Source organism: Nyctibius grandis, chromosome 1 (genome assembly GCF_013368605.1).
Source record: "Nyctibius grandis isolate bNycGra1 chromosome 1, bNycGra1.pri, whole genome shotgun sequence".
NCBI classification, from domain to species: domain Eukaryota; kingdom Metazoa; phylum Chordata; class Aves; order Nyctibiiformes; family Nyctibiidae; genus Nyctibius; species Nyctibius grandis.
In genome coordinates this window covers 59,749,599-59,767,490 of record NC_090658.1, presented here as the reverse complement: position 1 = coordinate 59,767,490, position 17,892 = coordinate 59,749,599, and the positions used below count along the sequence as shown (strand labels likewise).

The following is a 17,892-nucleotide window of genomic DNA, read 5'->3' as shown; positions in this document are numbered from 1 at the left end:
CCCTTTATTTCACATGACAAAACTAAAGGGGGTGGAGGAAACCTGCCCTCCCATAAGCTCAGTTGCACCAGGTCTTTCAAACTCTCAACCAAAGCATCTCTCTCTCTCATATGACACGCACAAGATTTGTGACTACAGCAGCAAGACATCTGATGATCACCAGAACTAAACTTTAATGCCACTTTGTCCTTTGGGGACAGTGAGACATCAGGAGCAGGGCATCTCTTTGCTGGTAATTTTCTGTCTAATTCTGGAATGATGCAGTCTACACCAGAAACTGCTCATCCATTCCCTCTCCTTTGATAGACAGACATCTACCACATAATAACACTCTTAATAGCTGGGCAGGAAAAAGCCTAAACCCCTCCTTCTCCCTCCTTAAGTATAGAAAACTGCATCTATGCTATTTACAGATTTGGATGCTTGTCTGGACTGAAGTTTTGTAAATACGACCTATTTTGAAGTCAGAGGCATTAAGAGTTGGATGAATGCCTCAAGAGAAACCATTTCAGATAGCTTATGTTTCCCCCAGTGCTGGTGTTTGCTATTGGTTGACTCTAAAACCTCAAAGGCACCCAGCCAACACGAAACATTAAGACCCACAGACTACAGTGAATTTTAAGCTGGTTGGATCTGGACCTTGGCCTATGACTGTTTCATAATTCAATTTAAACATTCTGAAATAAACAAACCGACAAAATAAAAACAAACAAACCTTGCATAATTTACTTGCTTGCCACATGCCCTGTTTCCCTCTGCATCCTGGGATGAAAGCATGGAGGGAGGGTGAGGTGTATTCTTAATGCTGCCCTTGCCGCTTCACAAGCTGAAGAATTTTTTGCTGGAAATCTCTATTTCTGTAGCGCTGACAATCTGAAAAACAAAACCTGTTTTGTTAACACGTGTATCCCTAGATACATTAGAATAAGTTTTGTTCTGAACCACTGCCACCTAAATCATTAACCTCTCCCATGCAAAGCCAGCAACTGGCATGCAAAAAAAGCAGTTAGAAACATCTCCGCTCAATTCATACTTCACTTATGCATTCTGCACGGACTGCTCATGCGCAGCAGCTAACAACTTCTTTCTATATAGAAACCAGTAATGCAACACATTACAAATACGTGCTGCAAGAGGAGTTTTTGTTAAGGTGCCCAGGTTTCCATCTGGGAAGCACACAACCAGAAAAGGCAGCTTAAAACAGGTCATCAGCACCATCATGGTCCCTTTCCTACAGTAGTGGCACCAACCGCCAACAGTGCCTGCACCACAACAGGACTGCGATCCACACAAGAGCACCTTCAGATCTGTTCCTATATGTTCTTATTAAAAGCTTCTCGCATCCCAGGCCCGGACAGGCTATCAAATCCCAGCCAGGACCTCGGCAAAATAGCCATGTGTCAGCTACAAAGATCTTCCATGGAAGTCTTGCACCAGCTGAGCCAGGCTCTGAAAAGCCTGCCACTGCTCTTGAGTAGACCAATACGGAGTAACCAGCTACTCTTTAGCCCACACCACCTGAAAATGGTAAGACAGAAGACATAGACACTCTTGTTCATGCAAATACACTGAAGATGGTGTCTGAGCTCCCAAAAGCTGGCAAGGAGAACTTCGTGCTCTACAAAGTCTGTCGTTTTCATGCTGCAAAGTGTCAGACTGTATCACAATATTTTCTGTGATGTTTAAATTGGCACGGCTGATTTTCAACAGCTTCTTCACGGCGCACAGCACCTTGTCATAAAAATATCCTTATTTCTACAAGGGTTAAACTGACATACCACAGAATTAAAATTAACACAAGAATTTCATCGTACTCATGCTTCAAAAGGCTGATCCTGCTGAAAAGCCTGGTGATGGAGTCAGTACACAACAAAACAAGATTCTCAATTAAAATGTTATATGTACACATGTAAAATAGAAACTAGGGGTTACTCCTCCACCTAAAGCTGCCAAGCATACAAACAGGGCAACATAGTACCAGAAGTTTTCTTTTTATAAGATTACTCAGTGGAATTAGAGCAAAGTCCCACAATGACTTCACCGAAAACAAAGGCTGTCCCACTAAAATAAAATGCAGACAAAATAGCAAATAATACAAGCTGCAAAACCACCATAGAAAAGGGACAAGTTAACAATGGCCAGCAAAGTAGAGCAGTATCAGGCTGCAAGTTACACCCAAAAGGAAACATGAGTAATAAGGTGTAAGTAATATTTTTCTTAGTTGTTACCATAAAACAACTTGTAAAGTTCCAAGTACAAAATAGAGACTTGCTTTGCTGGTGGGGAAGGGTACATACCTATCTACACAGAACATATAGAGCAAAGACCACCAAAACCCTCTTCATCATCTCTGTAAGAGACATAGAGCCAAGCGCTGCAGGGCAGGGCTGCGAGTGCCACGATGATGGCGTTCAGATAACAACACCGTGACCCATGTGTCACAGATCCCTTCTGTTGCAAACTCCATAGTGCTGCTACTGCGCCTGACTTGTATTTTTCGTCCTACTTACTTTTCCTACCCAATTGCACAGCATGGCTCTGCTCCTCGAAGAGACACAGCCCTTCCTTCACCATGGTATCCAGCTCCTGAACACCAACAACTCAGACTCAAAAGACTTGGGACAGTAGCTTGTTCTCACCTGCGCAAACCTTTGCAAAATCCCTGAACTGAGAAGTGCCCTTGTTCTTCCCATGTTCCAGCTCACTGCAGAGAGCTGCTTGGGCATTTTACCTTTCCTGCTGGCACCACATTTCCAGCTCTTCACAGATGGCGCTCCTTTACTGATGCTTTGATAGACACAGAGTGAGACCTAGTATGATGCTAAATGCAAGACCTGTGTCAGTATATTCATGTAATTTCAACAATGCAGCGTTAAACTCTGCCCTCATGGGCAAACCAGACTCCCCTGGCTTTTTGCTGGCCCATAACTGGAGGGGAAATGCAGCTGGCTGTTAGCTAATTACAGCTGTGGTGACCTTGCAGCACTAACACTCAGTCACCCCAGATTTGTAAATGTACAGCTAAAACATTTCAATCTGGGCAAGAAAGGGCAGAAAAGAGAGCACAATGTTTATAGCAGGCACTACTTTTGATATGAAAGAACTGATTTATGGTCAAGTAATACAAGAGCTCCCCACCAGTCAGGTCTTACTCGATACTTATTAAGGACAGCATCCTGCTCTGTTTGAAGAAAATTTACTGGCCAGGGAAGAGGGCCGGTGTTTCTGAAGTGCTTCCAGCACTCCCAGCAAGCTACCTCTCAGGGAGGTCACGATGGTCACCCACAAACAGTGCATCAAATGCTGAAGAAAATTTGCCATGGTAAATACAAACTTCCCAGCAATGCTCCACCAGCTCTGTGATACTCTTATTATTCTATAGACCTCCAAATAAAGGGTAGCATGTTCTTGCATACATACAGAGCTTTACTCATTCAAGTATCTTTTTATAGCAGGCTAGGAAGAAACAGGCATCTTACCCCGGTGATCTTACAACACTCCTCTTTCCCCTTTTCTAAAACAAGCCTTTTACTGCCAAGGATTCTCATCAAACTTCTACAAAGGGCAAAGCACTTCTGAAGGAAACCATCTGAAAAAAAAAAAAAAAATCTTTCATGTGTCAAGAAAAGGGAGATGGGTAAAAAAATAAAAGAAGTAATTAAGAGACAAAGATCCTCTATACTACAGTAACAGTCACATAAACCTCACATATCTCAGAATGCGATTGTAGCCTCCTGTATACTAACGATGCCAAAATCCCATGCACTAAACATGGCAAATACAACATGATAGGGCCTGCCATTTAGTTAAGGACAGACAGGTTGGCATAGCTGCGAATGTCTTAACAGGACAGATTAGACAGTAAGTGCTATGGTATCAGAACTTGATTTTGTCATTAATCTTGTACTCACACTTTCATTTTCCTGCTGAATAAGGGGGGAACACAAAAATAAACACCAGCACATGGCTAGGCTGGTATGGCAGCGAAGACATTAGTACAAAGCTACCACGGGCCCTTCCACCTCTATTGCAAAGAGTGAATCACATTAAATACTCAACAGTAACATTCAAGTCACAGATGCAGTTCCTCAATTGCTCTCTAGGAAGGGCTCTACAAACTCAGGGTAGGTGGCACCTGCACACGCAGAGAGCAAAGACCAACTGTTTGAGTTGTTTTTGTTGGGTTGCCAGACATCTTCAGTACAAACTATAGCCCCTGGTTAAAGCCAGCATATGATGACCAGGTGCTGAGTAATTCAAGAACACAATTCTACAAATACCTCCATTCATTCCAGCTGTAGTACATCTCCTGTGTTGAAAGGGAGGTATGAGATGCTACCAAACCTCAACAGGTCTGGTAAGAAGGAAGTAGAGAGGTGACACTCCTTCATGTGGCTCCCCTGGAGGGTTAGCTGCTTGTAGCCAAACTAATGACAGCACAGTGCCCTCCTACAAAGTGCACTGCAAACACCTCTCCAGGATAGTTACGCACAGTATATACATCCATACCTTGAACTCTCGATCATCAGATGGGAGAGTGATTTTAACTTCCTCTGTGCCATGTATGTTCAACCAACAACCAGCAAACAGCCTTTTGCAGCTGTTGCAGCTTTCTGCAACAGTCTCTCAGTTTGCTGCATGTGGTTTTCTTGGATTTTTGTCCCTCCCCTTTCCCCTGGAGAAGCTTGGGAATAGCCTGCACATCAGATGCAATACCATGGAAAGCTGCTCCTGCTTGCAGAAAAAAAAAAAATCCCACAACTTTTTCAGCCCCATCGAACAGCTCTAAACGTGCCAATGTACTGGACACACACACTCAGCATACATTCCATATAAGCAGCAGCACAACTCCTGAGAGCCCAGGCTGCCCAGTGACACACTGAGCATCAGCTCTGCTCACGGACAGTAAATCCTCAGATCCACAGGAAGGGACCATGTACCGAGGGCATCCGTTTGCCCTGCCCACAAAGGCAGGGCTGTGCACAGTGTGCAGCCTGGCCCAGAAGGCAGAAGCCATCTGCACAAGGAAAGTTGGACCTCACTTCCCTGTGCCTGGGCGTTTGTTTCAGGAAACTTCGCATTCCCACACAGAGTTTCAGGATCTACCCTAACTGCTCTGTCAGGTGCAAAACTGAGCGAAGCAGGTATGTATGTCTGGGATGATCCAAGGCATTTCTTTAACTGCCTTTCTTGTTATTTTCAGAACACATTTCTGAAAGCACTTGAAAGTATTTTTTTTTCTTTTCATTGATGATTTACATTTCAGAAGCAGCACATGAACAGAACTGTTGACCTTTTTCCTAACCCTTGACTGATTCTATGAGAAAAAGGAACCTCTTGTTAACATTATTTACCTTTAATTCACTGATTCTACACAAAACTAATGATCATCATCTAAAGCTTCTAACTCTCTACTCAGCAGTTTAATTACAACAATGATCATTGATTAATCCACTTGAGCTACTCTGGAGAAGGTGTGACTGAAGAGAGCTCACTCCACCCCAGAGAAATGTGCACTAATTAGTTCTCCACTAAATTGCTTTCCTCTTTATTCAACTCCAAAAAAAAAAAAGAGCAAAAACCCACAACACAACAAAAAAACTTTCAGTGTCAAACTTATGAGGTATTTTTTATTTTACTTTATTCTTTAGGAAGTCTCACACTTTCTTGCCTTGGATTTTATAGCCAACTATTTATTTTTTTTGAATTCTTGTGTTTTTACAAAATAAGCAAGCCCAGGCTAGAGGTTTAGTACACATTTGCAAAGCCCTGCCAAAGAACTGCAGTCATGAATTAGCTGGCTTGGGAAAGCAATGAAGGATGACACTGATACTTGACAGGAATGTACACAGCAGTATGTACGTACCAGAACTGAAATCGGGTACACTCCCATCCAGCAAGTGGTTTCAGTGTCCCACCTAGGAAGACAGTCAAATACAAAACTTATTTAAAGGTTTCCTCACTCTTTTTTAAGCTCTCATCAAAATTTCTCCAGCCACAGGCTGGCCTACAGCCTGATAACAAGCCTTTTACCCCTGAAAAATGGATAAGCCTTCCCTGACCATAGCTGTGTGCCACAACTCACACTGCCCTTAGTTTGGTAAAGCTCACGCTTCACCTGGCCTTAGGGTCACAACTCTGCCTGCTGATGCTCTGAAGAGCAAGCAGGACTGGCTAACTTTTCGCCTTCCATGAAATGCCCTCCTGGCCTCTACAGATGAACAGAAAGCATCCCCATGGCATGACCTTCTCCTCGCCCAATGCCCTGTGAGACCAAGGGGGAGGCTTTCTCCTTCCCACAGGTCTAGGGACAGAATGGCTGATCCCCAGGTGATTTCAAGCAAATAACTCTCCTGCTCTGTCTCCCTTTGTCCAGGAAGGTCTCCTGCAAAGTGGTGGGTAGAGCTGGTGACCCAGCTCTGTGTACAGGAGCAACCCAATCCTTCTCCTGGTCACCAGAAAGAGACATTAGGAAGGCAGACGTGTGGCAGACGAGATAGCCAGGCTAGGCAGGACAGGGAAGGAGGAAGGAGCAGGGCTTTCTCTTCCACATCCTAAATTACTTGCTTCATACCATCTCTTGTCCTGTGTATGCTTCTCCCTGTACTTGGCATTATTCATTCACTTTTAAAGCACAAGCCACCATGCGTGACACACCACAGCCCCACAGAACTCCTGGTATGTGGTTAGAAAGGATTTTTCCATTGGCCTCTGTCAACCTAGTACGTAATCAATACGTGGCGTCAGCAGAAGTCAAGCGAGAAAGCTGATTCTACATCAGCATGCCATTTTAAGAGCATCCAGAATCAATCCCTTTGCGAATCCCTTCTCTGTTGCCATTATGCCTGCTGGTGGAAAGGGTTTTTCTAAAGTCCATTATTTCAAGGTTATTTCATCATCAACAAGTTATGGAGAAAAGAAAATAAGCAAAGGACTGGGATCAATAACTAAACCTTATTGATGCTTCGGATAGTCTTGCCAACGCCCATAGATCAGTTCAACGATGCAAACTTAAGATGAGGGTGACTGACGGGAAATGGACACAGAAATACCAGAATTAAGCCTAATCTACATGAGGTCCATCACAAAACCACAGTGGTGGAAGGATTAGATCTGCAGAGAGCACAAGCAAGGCCCGATCACCAGCTTGGGACTCCCAATTCAAAACATTTTTGCAGTGAGGCATCTTAAGAAAATAAACATTCCTAACCAGGCAGAGATCAGTCATAAACGTTTTCTGAAATGGAGATGAACTCTCTTATTGTGTATTTAAAGCAACACTATAAACCAAGCCATATCTATACAAAGCAATGCTGGGGGCTTAAAGCAACAGCAGGGTTATCCTGTCAAGAGTGCGGACTGAATACCCCAAGAGAGACCCACAAACGGCACTTCTGTAAAAGAAACGACAACTTTTTTCAGGAAGAAAGTTCCTGCAATTTTGCAGAGACTAGTTCTGCAAAATTCTCCATGAAGGTAAGAAAGCAAGCCAAAAACAGTTGCACGTAGAAAGGTGAGCCTCAGATTTCCATAAAGCTAGCAACATTATCAACAGGTTATTGCTCACATTTGATGGTAGATACCAAATTTAACAGACTTAGATATCCACATTTTACAGATACCATGCTGTAAGAAATGCTTCAGAATATACTGCATTATATTTTTTTTAAGTACTTTATTTTCCCTTTGTAGCACATTCATCTTGTATAATTATTTTATGTCATGCACAAGATAATAGCCTGATATTTTAATTCTGCTTTCTCATCAGGACATGCATAATCAATTAAAAAAAACAGAAATTGTGAGAAAAACTGGCTTCAAAATATGAACCTGAAATATAGACCAAAATTCTGTCTTTTGCTTAAATATGTTTGTGAAAAACTCATCTCATAAACATTTAAGAATAGACTAGACTAGACTATTTCAGTTGGAAGGGACCTACAATGATCATCTAGTTCACCTGCCTAACCACTTCAGGACTGACCAAAAGGTAAAGCATGTTGTTAAGGGTATTGTCCAAATGCCTCTTAAACACCAACAGGCTTGAGGCATCGACCACCTCTCTGTAGGAAGCCTGTTTCAGTGCTTGACCACCCTCTTGGTAAAGAAATGCTTTCTAACGTCCAGCCTAAACATCTCCTAGTGCAGCTTTGAACCATTCCCACGCATCCTATCACCGGATACCAGGGAGAAGAGCTCAGCACCTCCATCTCCACTTCTCCTCAGGAAGCTGCAGAGAGCCATGAGGTCACCCCTCAGCCTCCTTTTCTCCAAACTAGCCCAAAGTCCTCAGCCGCTCCTCACAGGACATTCCTTCCAGCCCTGTCACCCACTTTGTTGCCCTCCTCTGGACACATTCAAGGACCTTCACATTCTTCTTAAATTGTGGGGCCCAGAACTGCATACAATACTCAAGGTGAGGCTGCACTAATTCCAAATACAGCAGGATAATCACCTCTTTTGACTGGCTGGCTATGCTGTATTTCATGCACCCCAGGATGCAGTTTGCCCTCTTGGCTGCCAGGGCCCACTGCTGATTCCTACGGAGCCTGCTGGTGACCAGCACCCCCAGACCCCTTTCCGCAAGGCTGCTCTCCAGGTACTCCTCTCCCGATTTACACTTGTGCCTGGCATTACTCCATCCTATGTGCAGGATCCAGCATTTGGACATAAGGGAAACACTGGAGTTGCTCCTTCTTAACCTCAGCACCCAAACTCCCTGTAAAGCCACCCACCATTAACTCCAGCTGACAAGCAGACAAACCTATATATAATTCACCACACTGACTAAGTCTTATCTAAGATTTTCTAACACAGGGCCTTGAACTGCTTAATTGTTTTAGTTCACTCTACAACCCTTTTTTTTTTTTCCTCCAAATTAAGAGCATAAAGTTGATGCTGATGACAACATTTCCACTCATACAAGTTTTAATTAGTGGCATTTTTGTTGGTGGGAGCATGCTTTGAGACAGGCAGTCTTAGTCCTAAAGAACAATCCTTACAGAATATCCTAATAGCCTGAATAGGCTGAAAATGCTAAACAGTGTATCATGACTGCTGCAGGTTGCTAGGACATCCATGGTAACATTCACCTCTGGGTGTGAAATGTGGATGAAAATCTGAAGGGCAACAAAACATCATGGTTAGCACAACAGATTAGCACAAAGATTGTAAAAACAACCTAGTCATATATAAACAGCAATTATCTATTTGTTGCAATCCTGAGCTATTTCTTAGCCCACTAACTCGGCCAACACTAAAGGCTGGCAAGTGCTTCCCTCACCCTTTCCACCTCACGTGCCCAAATATAAACTCTCTCTTCTAGAAAAGCTCCTGGTGCCTTTCAGGGATCACAACTGAGAAAGCAAAGATCTAAGCACTTCTCACTAGGGCGAATATTTTGCACCTTCTGAGCAAGCTGAATTTTTAAAAAGGGCTTAAGATAGGGAGAAGAGAGTGTCACCAATACCATTATAAACCTGAAAGAACAAGAGGAATGTGGGAGGAGGGGATCCAAACTACATGAATCCTTTAGACCCTGACTGGATCAATGTTGACATATCAGCAGCAACTTCATTCCCACCCTGCAGAATGACCCAGACCTGACCTTAGTCTTGCCATCAATCTCAAGTTCTCAGCCTGTGTTACCTTGATTTCTTCAACAGCTTAAAGATAACATGCATTAGATTCTTGGTTTTGTTGTTTTGTTTCAACCTTCATAAAACATCCCAGTAGCATTTTCATGCTTTGTTATTTTTAAATAAAACAGAGAGATACATCCCTTCTATGGAAGTCATTACTTCAAGAGTTGTGACTTTAAAATGAATAATTATTGGTAAAATCCTAAAAGCTGGCAGTACTAGAGCCTTCCTACAATCTGGGAAAAAGAAAGGTAGAGGACAAAGTTGATTTTCAAACCTTGCTCCCAAACTTCAGGCAACATCCCTCCTCCTAGACACTCCTGAGAGTGGTATATGGACCAGAGTATAAATTCTACTCGGGCTTCATCAGAAATTAACTGTATGAATGATGACTAGTAAAACAGTAGTGATTTCAACTGCTTTTCAATTATTGTCTCAAGTATGCCTTGGCACAAAGCTTTACTGAATTTGGAAGACTATTAAACACCCAGATACCTTTTCCTCCAACAAAGCAGAGGCAGCAGGAACCATGGTGCTACCCCGCCAAGTGCTCTGTACCACCCATCATATTCATCACCCCAGGCACAGACAGAGGCTGGTGGGGTTAAAGCATGTTTTATAAAAATGGAGTATTCGAAGATTTTATCAGCAAGCCTCTAACCTGCTTTCACGAGCACGTGCAGATAACAATTTTCACCAACTCTGGTAGGTTGGTAGATCTGGGTTAATTTCCATGGGGCTGCGAAAAGCACCCTGACTCCCCCCTCTACTCCCTGAAGGTATAACAACTCTTTGAAGGAATGGCTGGCTAAATAAAGTTGACAAACCTCTCTAATTTTCTGTAATGCATTCTTTTAAAAACAGTTGGAGTTCTTCTGTTGAAAACCTTTCCAAGAGGTTTCAGCCTGAAGCAGAAAAAACACTGTGGAAATTTTTTTTATGAATGACTGAAGGTTGGCAAGAACTAAACACAGGTGAAAACACAGTGTTAGAATATAGGAGGCATGCTTAAAGGCACTCTTACCACCTCCGCCTACAATATTTTATATATAATATTGTATAATGCAGTTGGAAATCTAAAGGCATATTAAAACACTAATGGCCCACCCTTTTTGTTGTTGTTGCTTCAATATTTTAAACAGGGGAAAGCAGGATTACTGCAGTTTTAGCAATACAAAGTATGAAACATCCAGATTTCTGTGCTGAAAATCCCTCTCTTGGGATCCGAGGCTGGGAAGGGGCCACCCGGTTGAGCTAGTCCCACCACAAGCAGCCAGGCACTGCAGACATCTGGTCTGAAGGGTCTGCGGATCATATAATCCATCTGCACACATCACAAGTCACAAAACACTTCACGAGATTCAATACGAAACCTACAGCCTGTGGGAAGGGACCAAAGCCAGAGACACAAAGCATATGAGAGAGCAAGAGAGTCTGGAAACCTCGCAAGGGTCCTACTGCAACATGGGATTTTCTGTATTAAAAGACACAGCTCTATCACCCATCTCCATCAACCATGGGGAAAAGAAAAAAAAAAAAAGCAACCCGCTAACTCCTAAAAAGGAATTCTACAGCTTGTATCATAAATGACAGCAGGTCCTTCACCTACCAACCACATCTCTCTGGGTTCCTAAATCAATGCACCCTACACCACCTCTGGGGCTAATGGGGTGGGTGGGTGAGGGAGTCACAGACAGAAGACGACATTGAGCAAAATGCCCTCTGGATATGACCCTCTCCACTGTGCACACAGAGAGGCTAGAAGACCAAGCTCCTAATTTAGGCACCTCAATAGATTGTTTGCCTGAAGTAAAATAAATCTGAGCCATAGAATCTCCTTCCTACCTCTTTCTGAGCAACAACAACAACAAAAAAAGAGGAAGAAATTTTTTTGCTAGTGGAAATGTAGCTTAAGAGGCCGATACTCTGGTAAAATCTGAAAGTTATAATGAATTCCAGGATTCATTCAAGTACTCCATTCTTAAAAAACACAATAATGAAAGGCTTACATATGAAATTTAGTAGTAATAACTTTGGGGTCAAATCTATAGTGATTTCTTTGGCAAAGCTTCCACTGACGACACTTAAATGTGATTTCAGTGGGTGTTCTGCCTGAGAAAGGACTTTGGAATTGGCCCACACTCTGTATATTTAAGTCACCCCAGTCCCAGTATTATACAGCGCCAACCAGCCACAAAACCTAGCATTATTTAAACCATTTGCATGCCAAAATCCCCGATTGCAGGGTGCAAAAGCCAGTAGGAAGCACTGATCATTCCCTTAGTAGCAAACAAAAATGCAATCTTTTTTACTTGGCTTTCTTATGATATCATTTACCTTCTATAATAGCAATTGCTTTTTTTTAAAACATGGATTTGCACAGTATTCAATTTGCTAGTTTCCCCATATAGATGTAAATTTACTGAAATAGCTGTTCACAAAATCCAAAGCCCTAGGGTGGAGTCCTAAAAATAAATATATGTAGTTTAAGATCTTTTATACCCATACACGATAAGAAAGCTGGTTCTCCTCTGGTGAGCCATAAAAGGGGAAGAATGAGAAAACCACAAACAAGCAAACAGAAAATAAAATCCGTATCTTATGCCCTACTCTCTCAAAACTGCACGGATACTTCAATGCAACCACTTGCCTAAATGTTTCAAATGTTGGTTTTTCAAAGTATTTAGCCATATAAACTACCCTTTTGTTTCTGTTGGCTTCAAATGTTCCTAGACTCATGAATTCTTCCTTACGTCTTGTTATTCGAAAAAATATAGCCAACATTGCCTTTATGGAGCAAGAAAAACCCGAGTATCGTTTTCCAGTTAACTCTTCTGGATCTGCACTGAAGTGAAATTAGGAACAGCAATTTCAGGCCAGGTTTTCTAACCATTGCACCTAATCACTACCATTTAAAAGAATTTTATTTCCCAAGTAGTACCATAGAAAAATCTCTACAATCACGATGCAAACTCAAGTCACAAGAGCAGTGGAGCACACGCTCTAAAAATTTATAATGGTCTCCATACTGAAAAAACAAGAAGCAGCAGTAGGAGAGACTTACTGCCCTACTGAACGCCACAATCCCAGAAATATTTCAGACAGAAAGCATTTCTTTTTTTTAACTTGAAAGACTTAACTAAGGCAGACCTGATACTGATCTCCCATCTTCCAAATTCAAGTATTTCATTGAATGTCGACTTGGAGAATGGATTGAGAGCAGCCCTGAGGAGAAGGACTTGAGGGTGATAGTTGACGAGAACCTCAACATGAGCCAGTAATGTGCGCTTGCAGCCCAGAAGGCCAATTGTATCCTGGGCTGCATCAAAAGCAGTGTGGCCAGCAGGTCGAGGGAGGTGATTCTGCCCCTCTACTCTGCTCTTGTGAGACCCCACCTGCAGTACTGCGTCCAGCCCTGGGGGCCCCAACATGAGAAGGACATGGAGCTGTTGGAGCGAGTCCAGAGGAGGGCCACAAAGATGATCAGAGGGCTGAAGCACCTCTCCTATGAAGACAGGCTGAGAGAGTTGGGGCTCTTCAGCCTGGAGAAGAGAAGGCTCTGGGGAGACCTTATAGCAGCCTTCCAGTACCTGAAGGGGGCCTACAGGAAAGTGGGAGAGGGGCTTTTTACAAGGTCATGTAGTGATAGGACAAGCGGTAACAGTTTTAAACTGAAAGAGGGTAGATTAGATTAGATATTAGGAAGAAATTCTTTACTGTGAGGGTGGTGAAACACTGGAACAGGTTGCCCAGAGAAGTTGTGGATGCCCCCTCCCTGGAAGCGTTCAAGGCCAGGTTGGATGAGGCTTTGAGCAACCTGGTCTAGTGGAAAGGTGTCCCTGCCTGTGGCAGGGGGGTTGGAACTAGATGATCTTTAAGGTCCCTTCCAACCCAAACCATTCTATGATTCTATGATTCATCAGCACTTGGATGCTGTACTTTTACACTATCACAAAAGGAAATTTTATAACCATCACCTTCTTAACCCTTCAAGTATTTTTTCTTTTTTTTTGTCCATCTTCTCCAATCTGAGATGTCAGTGACTAAACAATTTGTCTCTACTTCTATATTTTCCCCTTATTTAACCTCACACTCAGATGATGAATTTGTGACGTAGGTATTTCCACAGCAGGTTGATGACTTCACAGCCAACAACTGTCAGTCAGTGTCTAAACATGTCCATGAAAAGGCTGCTTCCAACACTAGTGACCATACCAGGAACAAAACCAAAACAAGTCAGTGAGGTCTCTTCCCTTAAATACCACGGGTACCCTATTTGCAGGTCTTTCCCTTCATTCCCCAAGACCTTCCTTCCTGTTGCATTCTTCAAGAGCAGAAGAGCCGGCCAGGAGGAACTCCAGACGACTCCAAACAGAAACATATTCTCCCTTGCAAGCATCTAAGTTTCTCCACCCAAGCTGAGGCATGAACTCGGCAACACAGCAGTGAAAATTTGCATGCTGCTATATTTCTAAAGAAGCGCTGCCCATCCCAGCAATTCCTGGATTAAAAACCAGTATTCAGACTACAAAACCATAAGCTTATGAGTAGATTCTTCAGTCAGAGAAACATGATTTCTTCCAACTTTAAGGAATGTGACAATAACAGCAAATCTGCCCCTGCTTGATAAGCGGCAGGCAATTCTCCATATAAGGTGAAAAATGTGCTAGTGCAGCTCATGCAACACTGCTAATTCCTTGCCTGTTCTCAATATTCAAGAACATAAATGCACACATAAATCAATTTTCTAAGTAAACCTTCTGCACACTTACGGCTATAAACCATCTAGAACATGTTCAGTGCACGAGGAATTTTGAACTTAACCATTTAATCCCTTTTAGACACAGAGCGCATTTACGCTTGGTATGTGTATCGCAGTAGCACATAAATTAATGTAAATCTGAGAGGTCCCGGCCCCATTCCATCCCTAAATTCCCTTTATACTTTACCGTTCCCCAGTCAGCCTGCACATTCCAGCCCCTGACTAACAAACTTGCTGCTGGAAGCGCATCCAGCACGCCAGGAGAGGAGCCAGGAGGAGGGCGAGGAGGGGGCCAAGGGCTGGGTGAAGCCCGGCAGCCCGACACAACTGTCCATCACTCCTTCTGGGCATCCCCCGGCCTGATCCGTGGTGGAAGCACCAGGGTATTGGCACAGGTCTGCTGCTACTGTTGTTCAGCATTTTTATCTTAGCTCTGATGTTCCAATAATCTCTATGTAACAGCAACAGAAAAAATAAGCAGCATTTACGTAGTTGTCTGTGAATTACAGAAAGATTGCAGGCATCACTCACTAAGAGACTGATGGAAAGACTTCTGTTGATTTTAATGGGCTCTACACCAGGCTATATCAGCAGAGAAAAACTACTTTACATGACCCTTCCCCACAAAGCATTTGGGGGGTTGGACTAGATGATCTTTCGAGGTCCCTTCCAATCCCTAACATTCTGTGATTCTGTGAAAGCAAGATACAGCATCTGCAAAAGATGTATCAGACTCGGTAATGAAATCCACTTTGTTTTGATATTAGACTTAAGCCCCAGTTCCCCCCATTTCTCTGTTTTTCACACAATGGTGTCAACATATTATTAGTTATGTCAATGGTCTGACAAATTGCCTAATGAACCAGCTGGCATGCCAATGGACTTCTTTTTTCTTCCCTTTTTTTTTTTTTTAATTCCTTTTTTTTTTTTTTTAAAGGAATGAAATATCAATGGCCAATATCCTCAGCTGCTTGTCCGGCTTTGGCGCTGGCATTTTCATAGGTGGGATATAGGAGGTCATGTCTTCTGCCAAGAAGATGGGTTCCTTTGCAGAGGGTCAGGGAAAACAACAGCACTGAGGTAGCCAGGAGCATTGCTCACATTTCTCCAGCTATTGATTTAGTGGTGAGGAATAAATGTCAATGGATAATGTCTTCTTCCTGAAGAGTCCATCAGCAAACCTGAGACCATAAGACAGGGGCGACAGTAAGAGGGCATAAAAGAGAGGAGACTTAGAAAAAGTCCCCAGGGGTCTTTCAGAAATGACTCAAAGCTGATGGCTTTATTAGGGGACAGAAGACTTCTGAAAATCTAGTTAGCAATAGGGAGAAAAAACAAAAGGAGTAATATAATATTAATTTTTTTAAAAACCAAAATCCTGAAGTCTATGAACTACTCTGCAGAAGTTGTACTCTAGAAGCCAGTGATTTGTATGAGTAGAGGCACCAAGCAGAAGCTTACATACATACTGCACATACACATACAAGAGGTGAGTGGGGACAGTAGGAAAAAAGTTCATTTTCTTTAACCTCGATGAAAAGACATCGAAAATTTTGATTCGATTCTGTTAGCCATAGAAATTTCTTTACCTCAAAGAAAGATCAGATGATGGCTTCAGATTGCCAGCACCTCCCTCGTTTATCTACGTTCAGCCAGCCTATAATACTTCCAAGGTAAGAAAATGTAACACAATGTGCTAAGAAGACAGCACAGACTGCTGCATTGCTAGTATAAATGTAAGCTTCTATTGCATCAAATACTTAACAGCCAAGAGGAAAATACAGCCAGGAAAGGAGAAATAGGTATTTACAACACATTAACTGTCTTAAACAACAGGGATGAAAAGTGCAGTCAGCACATGAGTTATATTAGCCTTTCACAGCTTTGCTTATTGCAGGTCCCATGAAGTGCAGGTTACCTGTCTGCAAAAACAGAGCAGAACATGCTGCAATGTCACAGCTATTAAGAAACTTAACAATCAGGGATGACTGGCTATAGTGACTTCTTCTAAAAGGTTTCCCTCCATCTATTAAACAACAACAACACCTTGTCAAAACTCTTCCACTTTTCCTTTAAAATATTTTTCGTCTTATCTGAAGGACCAGCTTCATGCACCAGGCAGGTCTTCAGCCTCTTCACGTGGCAGTGCCTTGACACACACGCACTCTAGAACTGAGGGGGCTGAAAATAAAGAAAATCATCAATGTGCATTTACCAGCTAATTATCCTGCATTTGGCTAACCATGGTAGTACTGTATCATTTATGCTTGCCAACAGTGCCATGACCGGCTTGTATTTAACTTTCTGCGTCTCAGCTTGCACATCTGTAAAGGGACAGCACTGCCTGGTCTGCAGAGCTTGAATGAACTGCCACAATCCGTGACCCATCCAGTACTGCTATGGCTGCTGGGTTACTTCACTGCTTACTTTTAAGAAATGTTTTGAAAATTTTGCATCCTATTATTGACCCTTTATTCCTAGGATGATTTCAACATTTAATCAATTCTAATTATTAAAATACTCAATCTAGTATACCTCAACTGGCAAGCTTTTGAAGGGATTACTTTGTTACTTGACAAGTTTAGACTAAGTTCTGAGATGCAACTTGCAGAATTCCCCTTGAGGAAGTGCTAATGAATCCTGCAAAAGCCCCAAAACAAAACAAAAAGGTCCTGCCTCGTTGACATGATCCTGCCACATACACTTCACAACCTGTCTTTATTGCCATTTCCAAAGAATTAAGAATGTGTTTCCTAATTCAGAAATTTGACCCCTCTATGGTTTTGCATTTCAGAAAAAGGCAAATATATAGTATAATATAAGCCTGCCAAAAACCTGAAAAAAATATTGAGCAGGTTTATACCAGACCCCATTCCAATCATCTGTAAAATGGACTTTAATATAAAGAGAGCCACTTGATGGTGGTGAGATCTTGATGGTTTCAAAGAATCATAAAACTACATGCAGCTTTAACAACAAATGCCAAAAATACATTCACAATCAAGAAAAGAAAGGATACATCAGAAAAGCTTGATGGAATAAGTGAACAGTATCGGGAGATTAATATGTTTAATACGTTTCTGGGAACCAGAAAGTAAAGAAGGGGTCCACGTGAATTAAAATACTTACTTGCCTGCAAAAGTACAAAACAAACCAATCAACAACAACAAGAACAATGAAACACTAGAGGTGAAACGTTTCTTTTTCCAACATATCACAGAATCACAGAATGTTAGGGATTGGAAGGGACCTCGAAAGATCATCTAGTCCAATCCCCCTGCCGGAGCAGGATTACCTAGATCATATCACACAGGAACGCGTCCAGGTGGGTTTTGAATGTCTCCAGAGAAGGAGACTCCACAACCTCTCTGGGCAGCCTGTTCCAGTGTTCGGTCACCCTCACCGTAAAGAAGTTTTTCCTCATATTTATGTGGAACCTCCTGTGTTCCAGCTTGCACCCATTGCCCCTTGTCCTGTCAAGGGATGTCA

General features: G+C 42.5%; 1 protein-coding gene across 1 annotated transcript in view; it reads right to left on the bottom strand.

The window, feature by feature from the left end:
• Positions 1–17,892, bottom strand: part of TIAM2 (TIAM Rac1 associated GEF 2) — a 188,904-nt gene that overhangs the window by 148,514 nt on the left and 22,498 nt on the right. Inside the window, exon 2 of the mRNA XM_068406037.1 lies at positions 716–873. The gene's annotated coding sequence lies outside the window, so the exon portion shown is untranslated. The remainder of the gene's footprint in view (positions 1–715; positions 874–17,892) is intronic.